Raw genomic sequence first — 15177 nt, 5'->3', positions numbered from 1 at the left:
GCCTTCACACCTCCTGCAGTGCAGACCAGAACTTTATAGTACACTGAAGTGGTGTGTCTGCTAACTGTAACATCCATCCTGGGGACTGGAATGCCATCATCTGCTGCATAGTTGGGCATATTTGACCCACACTCAAAGTTACATATAGAGGTCTCTGAGCCTCAACGTCTCTCTCTATGTAATAGGTAATAGCACAAAAGGATATTTTGGGGCTAATGGGTTTCTATTAGTATAGGATCATATGAAAATTTATACATGCATTAGTGCTCTTGAACTTGAATGAGACATTCTCCAGTGTATTGGGTGATTTTATTGTTTAAGTTGAATGAGGTAACTGGGAAATTTCCAGACTTTGCATTTCCTGAGCAGGTCTTTATTATTTGTGGGTCAGCTCATGTTACATTGAACTGAATGAGAAAAATCAGGAATATTGCTTGCACATAGGGAAAGAAATTGGAAAGGAGAAGTGTCCTTGAGGACATCTTTTTAAACATTTATAATGTGCCTGGTACTGAACGTATATAATTTCACTTTATCCTCCTGTCAATTCTGGGAGGTAGGGGCTGGTGCTCCCCCCATTACAGAGCAAGGAAGCTGAGGCATCAGATAGGCTCACCAATATGCCCTTCATTAGACGGCTCTAAGTTTCCAAGCACGGACTTAGGTATCTAGAAGATTCCAAGGCTATTACACCATGCAACTTCCAGAAATCCTGTTTTTCCTTCTTCACAACTTGTTGTATGCTTCTATAAATATCATTTCTTGCTGGAAGAATCCATTTAAAGTTTGAGCTTTGCTTCCATCTCTGGTGTGACTGAGCTAAAACCATGACAAGCTTGGACATTTGGGGGAGATTTGCCAGGCCTGGGCTAAAGGAGATGCTCTCAGAGACCCTAACAAAGGGCCTGGCTTAGCAATTGTGACTGCCAGAGGGTGACTGGGTAGATGTGGCGAGGTAAAGAGAAACTGAGCCAGAGCCACTGAGAGAGAAAGACAGCAAGCATCTGGGCAGACAGAGAGGTGAGGATGGGGATGGGGCCAGGGATTCCACAGGCTGAGTAGCAGCTAACATGCAAAGGACCCAAGGACAGAAGTAGACAGGTAAGTGGGACAAGCCTTAACCTCTGTAGAACATTCTGGTGCTGAAATGCAGGTGTCTGTGACAGAGTGAAACTAAGGTGAGGGAAAGAAGGGAGACAGAGACAGAAAAATAGATAAGCAGAGAGACACAGGGTGAATTTGTGCAGGTAGTACTTCTGCAGGCCAAACAGGACAGTACAGGTGTCACAGAGTATATTACAGAATGCCATGGTCCTCACTGTGAGAACTACTTTCCCATTGTAGATGCACAACACCAGAGTTTGCAGAGCACTCTAATCCCTCCAACAGACTCTTCTGACTTTCCTTTCACTGTGCCTGGCCAGAAAGCCTGAACAGCAGTGACAATGAGCTTCCAAATTGCAGATGCTTAGATAAAACATGAAATTTCGTCTGGCCACAAAAATGTCTTAGCTGAGCTCATGTTTACCCAACTATCTAATTTTGCCACCTTCCAAAATAGCATGGCACAACACCTGGTGTGGAAGCATCTGTACACATGCATGTGTATGTGTGGTAGGCTGGGAGACCAGAAGAAGGCGGAGGGACATCCATTTATACAGTCGATCCTCACCATTCATCATTTCCCTCCCTTGTCTGCATGATGCCCTCCCAGCCAGAGTAGAAGAGAAGAACATGCAATTTGTTTCACATTGTTTTTCTCCTCTGGATCTCAGCAAGGCAGAAGGTATTCCTGGAGATGACATCAGCAGGAGACAGGATGTCGCCAAAGAAGGAAACAAGTGACCCTCCATGTGCGCCCTTTGTGGACTCATTGGCAGTTTTGCCAGAAGGACATCTCGCACAAGTTCTTAAGTGACCTATGGTTTTTCATGTTTTAAATTCTTTTAAAAAGTGTCTCCAGTCTTCAGCTGACAACAACATTAGAAGTGGGGGGATTTGCTTTCCCAGGCTTGAGAATGAAGCTTTAAACCCCCCTCAAACATGGGCCTGCAGGAAATACTATGTTCTCCCACCCTCCTCTCAATCCCCCAGCCCCACCAAAGGTAGTAGCTTAACCCAGGTGCAGGATTTTCTTAGCAATCAGATTCAGTGTTCCTTTATAACTAATGTTGAGAAAACTTCCTACACCCCCCTTGGAGTTGGGAATTGTACTTTGCCAACACATTAATGAACATAATCCCCAAATTTCAAAAACCCAGAACTCAGCAAGGTTCTCTCCTGGTCAAAAGTATTCTCCTGTTCTATCTAAAAATGGTATGAGGGCCTCAAAGGGCATTTTTGGACTATGTTCCTCCACCTACAATTACCTTTAATAATAATAATGCTTGAATGGAAACATAATGGGTTAGCCTGGAACACTGGAGTGGGTGTTTAATTGGCCCTGCCATTCTCAAAATTGGAGATAAAAATAAGACTGCTTAAGAATGCCCTTTCCAGCTGGGCACATGAGGGAAAAGTCAGTGTGCCACTGACTCCTGAGCAGCATTATGTGCCTATCTGCCAATCCTTAAATTAGCCCATTCTGCATCATGGCAATCAGACTGTTTAGTTTCCTGAACTGATTCAGTTCATGGAGAGCTATTCTTTTAGGCCAAGTCTATTTTGTGGTGGTCTGAAATGGTTTTCCTCCTGGAAAGACCTGGCACTTTTTTTGGTTTTCTTTGGCATAGATTAGGCCCTAGTCTAATTTCAGAAGATAGCAAAGAGGCATCAGAACAGTGATTCTCAAAGTACGAATTCTCAAAGCGGGATTGGAGGAAGCCTGGGCCTCCCCAAGGTCCTGTCCTTCTTATTCTGACTCCATGTCTATGTGCAACTGATTTGCTTCATAGACTTGCTTCAATTCCTCTGAAAGGTTCCACAGGAAGAGCAGCAGTCAAGCCAGAAGAATGAATTGGAATCAGGGCTTCAATATCATGTTCACCTACAATGTTCTTTGACAACAGATGCTGCTTACTGATTTCCAGGACAGGAGGAAATAGAATCAATAAGTTTTTTTCTAGGATGAATTTCCAAATGATCTATGAAACCATTTTAAGATGATGAGAAACCAAGAGGCTTCTTTTCAATGTTCCTAGCTAGATTGCATAAATAACTTCTTTCACTCTTCTTAAATTTTTTTCATATGTCTTCCCCATACAATACTGCAAACTTGGGGATTAATAGACAGCGTTTGCATATGCTGTTCTTTGCCGATCTGGCTCCTGACTACCTCTCTAACTTCATCTTGTACATCTCTTTCTCTAGTGCTCTGCACCACAACATCTTTGGTCTCCTTTCAGTTCCTCAAATACACCAGGCTCTCTCTACCCATAGGACCTTTGCACAGGTTCCCTTTGTGTGAAATGCCCTTCACCTCCACTTTGTCTGATTAAAGCCTATTCATTCTCAGAGATCAGCTCAAGCATCGAAGCCTTCCTTCCCTGATCCCTGAGCCTCAACCTGGCCTCATTAAGTCATGTGTTCTTTCCTGTCAGAGCACCAATCTTGGTGCATTCTTATATTGCTCCAACTGCTTGACTGAGGTCTGTTTTCCTCATAAGACTACAAGACCCATGAAAGTAGAACCATATATGGTTTTTCTCACTACTACATATGACAATGCCTTATACATAATAGCTGCTCAGTAAATGTGAGTTAAAGGAGGGCATGAGGACACAAATGCTCCCACTTCCTGATTTACAATGGTCTCTCAGCCTCTGCTGCCAAAGAAAAGCAGGCTCATATTCAGGGCTACATTTGCTCTCATCCCACTCCCTGTCTGAAATGTCTATTCACTTCCCTCTGACCATGGCTTCACATGTACAGTGCCCAGCTCAGACAATACCTGCTGCTAAAATGAGTGAGTTAAACCATCCCAGCCTTCCTGACTGAGGATGTCCCCGCCCAGCCCTTCTCTTCCAATCAAACAGATGTGTTACTGTGTACTATGGCAATGTATCTTTTCATAAGAAATATCTTGTTTCCCCTAGGCACAGAGGCACATATCCATAGTCCCAGTGACTTAGGAGACTGAGGCAGGAGGATCTCATGTTCAAGACCAGCCTCAGCAACTTAGTGAGGTCTTGAGCAACTTTTATTTTGAGACATTGTCCCAAATACAAAAATAAAAATGGCTGAGGATGTGGCTCAGTAGTTGATCACCCCTGAATTCAAATCCTGGTACAACAACAAAATAAAAAAAGTTTTGTTTCCTCTGAAAAGGGAAGGAGGCCTTTTCTGTATATACAGTATAGAGACAAGTATCTGACTTTGGACTCAGGCTGATGTGGACTCAAATTCAGGTTTATTACTTAGGAGCTGTGCACCCTTGGGAGATTGCTTCCCTGCTCTGGGTATCAGACTGTTCATCTGCAGTATCGGGGGTCAGACAATGTGATCTTCTGGGTTATTTCCCATTTTGAAGATTCTGGGAGCTCTAAGAGATGCTGCTTAAATGGTATGGAGTCTTTTAAAAAACAGTTTTATAAAGATATCTTTGACATATAAAACTTGTACATATTTAAGGTGTGCAATTTAATGTTTTGATAATGCATATAAACTGTGAAATGATCATCACAACCAATTGAATTGACATATCCATTGCCTCTATCTGGTTTCCAGTGTGTGTGTGTGTGTGTGTGTGTTTGTGTGAAAAAGTTAAGTCTATCTTCTTAACAAATTACAAGTATATAGTACTGTTTTATTTGTTCTAACAAGTTATACATGGCAGTAGAATGCATTTTGATACATCATACATAAATGGAGTATAACTCCTCATTCTTCTGGTTGTATATAATGTAGAATTATGCTGTTGATGTAATCATATGATCATATATGCACATAGGGAAATAATATCCAATTCATTCTACTGTCCTTCCTACCCCTATACTCCTTCCCCTCCCTTCACTCCCCTCTGTCTATTCCTAAGTACCCCTATTTTTCTATAGCCACTCCCACATTACTTCAAATTAGCAACTGTATATCAGAGAAAGCATTCAGCCTTTGGTTCTTTGGGATTGGCTTATTTCATTTAGCATGATATTCTCCAGCTCCACCCATTTACCAGCAAATGCCATAATTTCATTCTTCTTTAAGGCTGAGTAATATTCTACTGGATATATGTACCACAGCTTCTGTTTTCTTTTTATTTTTTTTTTCATTGTAGATGGACACAATACCTTTATTTTATTTATTTATTTATTTTTATGTGGTGCTGAGACTTGGACCCAGCGCCTCACACATGCTAGGTGAGCACTCTACCACTGAGCCACAACCACAGCCCCTACCGCAGTTTCTTTATCCATTCATCTGTTGAAGGACATCTAGGTTGGTTCCATAGTTTAGCTATTGTGAATTGAGCTGCTGTAAACATTGATGTGGCCATGTCACTGTGGTATGCTCATTTTAAGTCCTTTGGGTAGATACCAAACAGTGGGATAACTGGGTCAAATGATGATTCCATTCCCAGTTTTCTGAGGAATCTCCATACTGCTTTCCAGAGGGTTTGTACCAATTTGCAGAACCACCACCAATGTATGACTGTTTAGTAATGTTTTAAATATCATCTTGTTGTACATTTGATCTCTGGAACTCATCTCTTGGGCGTAACTAAAACTTTGTACCCTTTAACCAACCTCTCTGCATTCCCTTGTCCCTGGAGACCTCCATTCTACCCTCTGCTTCGCTGTGAGAATTGACACACTGCCCTGAAGAAAGGGAAAGATGTGAAAACACAGATATAGTCCAAAGGACCATCAAAAGCAAGGGGGAAGCTATTGTAAAATAAAGAAGATAAATGAGTAGTTATTTTGGGTGAGATGACAGGTGACTTTTGTAGTTTGTGCCTTTTCTGAAGCTGGCTCTCCTCTAAGTGGTTTCTAACCGCTCCTTCCTACACCTATTAAAACCAGATCCTAATCCCAAGACTACTGCCTATTTTGGGATTCTGTACACACCTCAGGGCTGCTTGTGGTCTAAGAGGGGAGATATGTAAACAGCAATTCCCTGAGCTCCCACAGGCCAGCCCCTGTGCTGGGCTTTGGGACAGTGGGAAGGAGAGCAGTGGTCCTCCCAGGGCTAAAATGGCTGAACCACTCCATTCAAAACAAAGGTCTTCTGCATGTCCTGATAGTAGGTGTCCTGATGCTAGTGAGTAATTGCCAGATGAGCATTTCTGCACACAGTATGGAGGCATTTATTTACCTTTGAAAAAAACAAACAGGAGTCCTTTTCCCTGTTTCTGAATTTAGCCTGTTTTCCCCCTGATCCACTTCCCTCTGTGGACTTGCTTCTTTTCATTCTTTTTTTTTTTCTTTTTCTCTTTCATTTCTTCAGTCCCAACAAGGCAAAGAGAAGCCAAAAGGAATGATTTCTCATTGGCTTTGTGCATCTGGGCTCATCCCCAAAACATCATTCCCCATTGCTGAAGAACTGGAAGCCTGAAGTGAACTTGAACTGCTATATTATGCTGCTCGCTTTCCATGAAGTCTTATGCATAAAAATAAGCTGCTATTGTTGAGATGAACCAACTTCCAGCATAACATGGGTGCTTATTAAGTGTTAAATAATAATAATATGTTTGGTGATGCAGTAGGCTTGATTTATACTCATTATTATTATTTTTGCTTTCTTCCTAATCCACGGAGTTGGATCATGTGGGCTGGGCCACCCCATTGTTCGGAGAAATTAGTGAGGCAAATTAGTGACAGGCTGCACACATCTCTCTCCACCTAGCACACCACAATGACAATTTACCTGTCAGCCTTTCTGACACTAATCTTTGCCTGTGGCTCTTTCTGGTCCAACTTTCTAAATCCCCTTGTAGTTATTTAAATCTTTGAAAGCTGGTTCTTTGGGAGATTGAGAAATGATGGTCATGGGCAATATATTATTTCTGGGGTGGAAAAAAAACAGGCTTTTCAGAGCTTTCTCTCACTTTCACCAGAGCTTGAACTATATTGTGTTTCTCCCAGGTATCAGCAAATATGTGGGCGGTTGCACGGAGGCATCTTTACAGAGTGTGGGTAATTGTTTGGTCACGGCTATCAATCAGCAAAGGCTGTACTTGAATTTTTTTTCTGATTAGCTACAGACATTTTGGGGGGATATTTGACTTGGAGCCAGGTTTCAAAAATGCATGCTCTCTGCAGAAGCTTATCTTCATGTGTTAAAACATCATACTTGGCAAAGGTCCTATTTGGTGACTTTTATCTGCTTACATTGTCTAATTGTGGGGACCAAAGGAAGACAGAATACTTTTAAAAATGAAAACAAACAAGTTGGAACGCTTTTGTGCACACAAGTTGTATTTGAATCCTTCTGTGGGTGATCAGAGCTTTCCCTGGGCCTCTGACTCCACATATGACAGAACATGAGTTCCTTAAGGATGAAGAGTGGACCTGTCTTCTCTCTTTCCTCTCCCCATACCACAGGCTGACTGACAAGAACATAAAGGAAGAAAAGCTCAGTACTGAGACACTGGATTTTCCAGATTCTAAATTAGAACATAGATGTTCAAGGGGCATAAGTATGTGGATAAGGATAATGAAGTCAACGGTTTAAAATGGGGATCAGTGTGAAAGTTCTGAGCTCTAAGTCCTTGGAGTCACTGTATGCTCAGGCCAGTAACCTTCTAGAGTGATGCTCTTTTATTTTAAGAACTGATATGCATGGGCTGGGGTTGTGGCTCAGTGGTAGAGCACTTGCCTAGCATGTGTGAGGCACTGGGTTTGATCCTCAGCACCACATATAAATAAATGAAAGTTCACTAACAACTAAAAAAATCTAAAAAAAAAGAACTGATATGAATCTATTGAAGCCACATTTTTAAAATTTAAATTATTAATTTTTTAAATTAACACATAATTATACATATTTACTGGGTACATTATGATATTTCAATACATGTATACAATGTATAAGGTCAAATAAGGAAAATTGGCATATCCATCACCTTAAGCATTTATCATTTCTTTGTGTTGGAAACATTCAAAACCCTCTCTACTATCTATTTTTTTGAATTTTATGCAATTAATTTTTGTCAACCATAGTTTACCCCTGCACTACAGAACATTAGAAGTTATTCATCCTATCCAATTGCACCTCTGTACCCAATAATCATGTTCTCCCCTTAACCCCACCCCCATGTCATTCCTAATCTCTGGGGACCTCTGTTCTACTCTCCATTTCTATGAGATCACTTTTTATCTTCCACATATAAATGAGAACATGTAGTATTTGTCTCTATAGGCCTAACTTGTTTCACTTAGCATAAATCAAAGGCACATTTATATATAAACTCATGGGTTAGGAGATGGAAGAGCCTTCCCTGTGAGCTTTGAAGGCCTCTAGATACAGATTCATACCTTGGACCTGCCTCTTACTAAGTGAGTAACTGTGGACGAGTGACAACCTTGGAGTCTCTTAACTGTCAAATAAGGGTCACAGCCTACTCCAGACTTTTTGTGATGATTAAATGGGTTGATGTGGGTAACGCAAGCAGAACAGTACCTGATGCATAGAAAGGGCTATGTAAATAGAAACTATTATGCACATTATTCAATCTTATTCTTTTGAAAAAATAAAACCATCTGTCCACTCAAGTGATAGGTGGAGAGAAGAGTAGAATAAACATTGTAATCAAAAGCCAGCAGACTCCCAGGAGTCAAGGTTTCAGATCAGTGTACAAAAGAGATTTTTTTATGTCCCTTTTATTTTGAGTCTATGAAGGTACAGATCTGTGTTTGGCTCACCCATTTGCTCAACCTGTTCTCAACAGTTGCCATCCAGCCAAGACACATGGGTTCTTCTGAGTTTTTTCTTGACAATGCAGAGTAAAGAAGTGATGGCTCACATAGACAGTTATGGCACTTTTGTTGACACCACTCAGGGAAATTAAGTTGTAACCTGGTGGCTTAATGTACTGAAAATGCCTATAAGTGAAGGGGATTTTCAGGGTATGATTGATATTAGTTTAGCCTCAGCACAGAGTTAGGATTAAATGACAACTCATCTTAGAATACTAAAGGAGAATATCTAGCAATGGTTAATCTAATATTCTTTTATTGATGTATTATAATTATACATAATAGTGGGATTCATTGATACATATTCATACATGCCCATAACATAATTTGATCAGTGTAATTCCCCAATATCTCCCCTCTCTGAATATGCAACACATTCTTGTCAATGTCATCCTGAGGCCATCATATGAAAAATGGGAAATGCAAAAAGGAGGATGCTTATAACAAGGCTTGTGCCCATCCCATCCACTTTTGGATTATGGTGCTATTAATATCTTACATCCAAAAAATAATTTCAATTTAAAATTAAAATTTAAAAAAAAATTGTTGAGACTTAGGGTATACTACTGTAATCCTAGCAGCTCAGGAGGCTGAGGCAGGAGGATCACAAGTTCAAGGCCAGCCTCAGCAAGTTAGTGAGGCCCTAAGCAACTTACTGAGACCCTGTTTCTAAATTAAACATAAAAAGGGCTGAGGATGTTGCTCAGTAGTTAAGCACCCATGGGTGCAATCTCCAGTGTCAAAATTTTTTTTAATTTAATTATATTGAAAAGAATTGGTTCTAAAGCTAAAATTGGGCTCTTGTTCTGGGCTCTGATTCACTCCTATTTTTCACCATACTTTTTAACACCTGCTTTCAGCTTTACCCTACCCCCATTTTAGGCTTACCCTTTCTTGTCCAGATTCCAGACTTCTCAAAATCAGTGTTTTCCATCTCTGCACTTAGGTATGTCCCATCATAAAATGATGTCTTTGGGCTAGGAGGGACTCTAGAGACCCTTCAGTGTTGGCCCTCAGCAGTAGAGCCTATAAGAACTCGCTCAGGGCTGCATGTGTTTCTGCTTGGCCTCCAGGGGCAAAAAGAGAAAAGATTCAGTATCCAAGCCTTCCAAGTTGATAGTTATATGCCAAAGGCATTCTTAAGGGAAACGTAAAATAAAAAGAAGCATAAAGCATCTGCAGGCTTGAGATCCATCAGCTTCAATATTTGAAATGCCACTGCAGTCATGTTGGAGTGTGTTCACTTTTAAAATGAGCACCTAACCTTTTAGAGCTTTGTCATGAGAGCATTTAATCCAAATTCATATTTCAGTTGCATAAGCAGGAGTCCATTTCTCAGACATTTCTGGCCCAAGTCAAACACTTGCAGCACTATTGGAGAGTTTGGCTTTGCCGGATGGCTGAATCTAAGGAGATCTTCATTAAAGTCAATGGAGAAGAAAATTAAGTCATTTAAATTGCTATTTCTGGAGTTGTGGAACTTGAAAGTGTCCAAACAAGAAATATTCCATTATTTATTATGGAGACTTGATTTGTGACCATTGAAGTGCTCAGCTAGTGCTCTTCCATCTTTCCAGATAGTCTGTACTGGTGGCAGCACTGAGGAAAGGAGAGGTAATACATTAAATAAATGGTCCCTCTGGGGCCCAATGCTAATTCTTCTTAGTTAGTGAAAAAGTGCTGAGAGATAAATAGCAAATTGTGAGCTAAAATTCTGAAACTCTCTTGCCTGACAGGAAAGAAGACTTTTTCTAGAATTTTGCTCATTTTTTTATTCTTCCTTATTTGAATAGTTTTTTTTTTTTTTTTTTTGGACCCAGCAGAAATTCACTAGTAATAGTAAAGGGTTTTTTTTTGTTGTTGTTATTGGAAACTGAGGTTTACTGTGAAATGTTTGCTTGGGATTGGCAGGACCCATGCCAATCAATCCCAAAGTTTGACTACCTTTTCCCCATTTCACTGAATATTTGTCAATTATAACTTGATAACATGAAATAAACTGGAGTATCTGTTGAGATTTGTTTATCTCTTGAGATTTGGAACACCTAGCTCATCTTTGTGATATCATTGCCATCTAACATACACCTTGGGTGATAGAGGTTCTTAATCTGAGTTTAAAGGGGTCCACAAGTCCCTTGAAATTGCAGGTAGCCTTTGCTGGGGAGGTATACATCTGCTTCTTTCTGAAGAGAGGACAATCCCTTTCATTGGATTTCCAAAAGATGCTGTGGCCCCAAAGAGACTAACAGAAACTTCTCTGTCTGCCAGAAATGTGAGCTAACTTGTGATACTTCCTTTGTGTTTTGACTGCATTGCATTAATCCAGAATGGACACAGCAGAAAAGATTTCTTCGGTTCTCACAGCTTCCTTGATTCTAAGAGCATTGCTCCTTCCATCTCTTCTGTTTGTATTCTTCTCCTGACAGAGGCCTTGATCAGGCCTGTCTGCCTGCTTTGCTGTTTTGGACTGGCTAGTAGAAGTATTCTGCTCAATCTCTTGCCTCTTGTAAGTTCACTCTCTGAGTTTTAAGAAAAAGGAATATGACCTTTCTTCCTTTCTAGAACTTGTCACTGTACACTGAACCTGCTGCCCACAGCATGGCCTGCTATGGCCATTCTGCTTTCAAATTGCTGCCTTGGGTCTGGCAGAGTGGGTGTCTCTTCTAGGGAACAAAAGCAACCAGCAACAGTAATTTTTGAAACCTAATACAAGTAATCTATTAAGTGCCTAGTATGTGCCAGCCATTGTGTTGAAAACTTTACACACATCCTCTCTTGGAATTCCCACAACCACCTTGTGAGCTAGAAGATGCTTTTGTTGCTCAGGTTGAATCCCAAAGTCCCAAACTGGCATTTACATTCTCTCTACTCCTCACATTGTTCTCCCAACAAAACCAAAGTCTGAATGTGCTTCCAGAAGTAAAATGGCCACTGCTTTCTATTTGGCTAACATCAGCTCCTCCACTAATGGATTTGCTGCCATCAGCCTCCACTTTCTGAGCCGATGCTGAAGTCCTCTCTGTGGTTACTTTGTTCATTTCCATTTAAATTCTTTTTCCAGAGTCAATACTGAGAGTCACAAAGGTTTCCTCAACTACTAAATCTCGAGTGAGTGACTCATCCAAACACAATTATTATGCCATCCTATTTGCCCATCATAATTAGCTATCCATTTTAAACCTCCAAAATGCCTGTTTCAGTGGTTAATAGCAATGGGAAAATAAATGAAGGCATATATGCCAGTGTGTATGTGTGGTCATTACTGCTCTATTATGTGCATCAGCCCTATTGTCCACCTCGGAGCTGTAATCGCAGACGAGCTTCCCCTTCCCCTCGGCACACTCCAGCAGCCGCCTGCTCCCGCTGTTCAGCCAGTGTGTGCTTAGTGAATGCAAATTAATATTAATATCAATCAGCCTAAGCCAAATCAACCTCTCCTAAGTAGGGAAGTGAATCTGCATAAAATCAAATGAGATAATGTATGTGAAAGTGCTCTGAAAATTATAAAGCACTATACAAATCAAGGTATTTTTATAATAAAATCATAATGTATTACAAAACTAAATATGAATTATTTTTAAGATGGTCTGCTAGTTTAGATTAGCTGCACTATTAGCAAGTGCTCAATAAATATTTGTTCAATTGTATTGTTGAATTGAGATAATCAAGAGTTGACTGTACATGAAAACAAAGAATTCCATGAAACATTTAACTAAGTACAATAGGTTGGAGAGCATAGAAAAATGCAGTTTAAAAGAGGGATGACTTTGAATACAAAAAAATAATTTGTGTTTTCATTTGAGGATGAGAAGATCCTCTTGAAGGCTCTTCCTTTTTTCAACACCAGGTGAAAAGGAAAACCAGATGGTTTCCCTTGTTGTAAAAATCTTTTACAAGTTATAATACAACAAGATCTGCACTGCATTTAAATTTGAAGCTAACTGTATAATCCTAATCAAACATTTTTTATAGTATCCATGATTAAAAATAATGTCATCTCATGTCAAAGTACTTTGGTGGTGGAAGTACAGATTGTGATGAAGGTTTTTGGTGTCTCATCAATGTTTTTCATCCCCATTTACTGGTTTCTAAGTAATTTTGGAACGTGCTTCAGAACAATTCTGGTTTCTCCCAACACACACTGCTTGTAATAATGTCACTTTTGGTTTATTTAAATGCAACCAATTATAGTACTTTCACAGCTAAAATAGTGCCCATGATAAATAAAGTGTGAGTACATTAGTGAATGAGCATGAATCTTCTTTGCCTGATGGTGTTTATCCTCCTTTTATAAGGAAAACTGAAGATACCTGGATAATTGACTGAAACTTGTGAGTGAGGAAACAAAGTCTTGTGACTGAAATTTTGGGGGAAAAATGAATAGCTTGGTCTCTGAGTGAGTCAAGACTTTGATTTCATAAGGAAATTCTACTTTTTTTGTAGATCTTATCACTTGGAAGCTGGAAATGAAAACTTCTCACATTAGGAACATTTAAATTCAGCTTTAAAAAGTGGGCTAGGCAGCCTACTGGAAAATGGTGACAACACAAATAGATGACAATTGCAGAACCCTTCCTGTGGCTTTTATTTGCTAAGTAGATAAACCAGTCACTTGCTAAACTTATGAACAAAGGAAATCCCAAGTGCAATTTCATGAGCTTCTGGAAATATATTTTCTTTTTTTAAGATTTTTTATTTGTTCTTTTTAGGTATACATAACAGTAGAGTGTATTCTGACATATTATACAGACACGGAGTTTAACTTATTCTAATTAGAATCCCAGTCTTGTGGTTGTATATGATGTGGAGTTTCACTGTGCTGTATTCATATGTGAACACAGGAAAGTTATGTCCAATTCATTCCACTGTCTTTCCTATTCCCATCCTCCTCCCTTCCTTTCAGTCCCCTTTGTCCAATCCAATGAACTTCTATTCCGCCCCCGACCATTGTATGTTAGCATACTCGTATCAGAAAGAATATTTGGCCTTTGTTTTTTGGGGATTGTCTTATTTCACTTAGCATCATGGTCTCCAGTTCCATCGATTTACAGGCAAATGCCCTCATGGAAATACATTTTTAAGAATATATTTACCATTACCATGATAAAAAGTGATGTAGCTTTTTTTAGAAAAAGTATACATTTCTTTAATATTTATGTAAAATTGGTGTCAAAAGAAAACATTCATTGCTTTTATAATTATGTTGAAATGTATCCTAATATTGTATATAACTAATATGAGCCAATAAAAAAACTAGAAAAAAAAGATTTGACATCAAGCTGAACTACTAATCCCATTCTTTCCCAACACAGCTACATGATAACATTGGTCCATCAATGTAACCAAAAGATTTAAAATGATTGTATGTTTCTAGTTATACTTTGGTTTAGTTAATTTTAATTTATGAGGGAATGTTGAAAGAACCAATGAGACTCAGCCATGGATTTTGGCAGTGGAAACGTCATAATATAAAGGCTGGATGACGGTCTACTTAACTGTATCAAGAACTGGTCAGGTAGTTGTAGATACAGTGTAGATTATTGGATTACTGACAATGTGGAGGGGGCTCTCTACTAGAATGTTATAGAGATTTCTTCTTTTTTGTTTTGTTTTTGTTTGCTTGTTTGTTAGTTTTTTGAGACCGGGTTTCACTGTTTCCCAGGCTATGACTAAGTGATCCCCTGCTGCAGCTTCCCAAGCAGCTGAAACCACAGGCATGTGCCACTGTGCCCAGGCTAGAGCTTTCATCTTGATCTTGCACTGTTAGCTTATTTTTTCAAGGCTTAGATGAAAATAGTCATGCTTATCAAGTTTCCAAATAAAACAAAGAGGAGAAAGTAAATATAATGGATGGCAGGACTAAGTTTCAAAATCTTGATATGCTATAAGGGTTAGGTCAAAACCAAGAAGATGAAAGTTGACAAAAATAAAGTGAAAGAACTGAATTTAGGTTTTAAAAATGTCAATTACCAAAGTACATCATGAGGAATATTTGTCCTGACAGCATTCCAAGTGAAAAATATCTCAAGTACAGTATGAGTCACTGTTATTTTGATAAGAACAAAAACAAATAGACTAAAGAAAAACTGATAGTGCAATCATAGCCCACATTAATAGAAATGTACAAGGAAATAGGTCTAATTTAGTGTAGTGGCTAAAGGCATGAGTCTTAGACTCAGAAAATTCTGTTTTTTGCCACATTAAGTTAAAGATGTCTATTAGACCTCCTATTGGCAATATGGAGTAGGTTGTTGGCTACAAGAAATGGACAGGTTACAGATACAAATTTCAGACTTGTCAACATATAAATGGTTTGTAGAGCCAAGGG

This window comes from Urocitellus parryii, chromosome X (assembly GCF_045843805.1).
Source record: "Urocitellus parryii isolate mUroPar1 chromosome X, mUroPar1.hap1, whole genome shotgun sequence".
In the NCBI taxonomy this organism is placed as follows: Eukaryota; Metazoa; Chordata; class Mammalia; order Rodentia; family Sciuridae; genus Urocitellus; species Urocitellus parryii.
Note: the sequence above shows the minus strand (reverse complement) of the source record.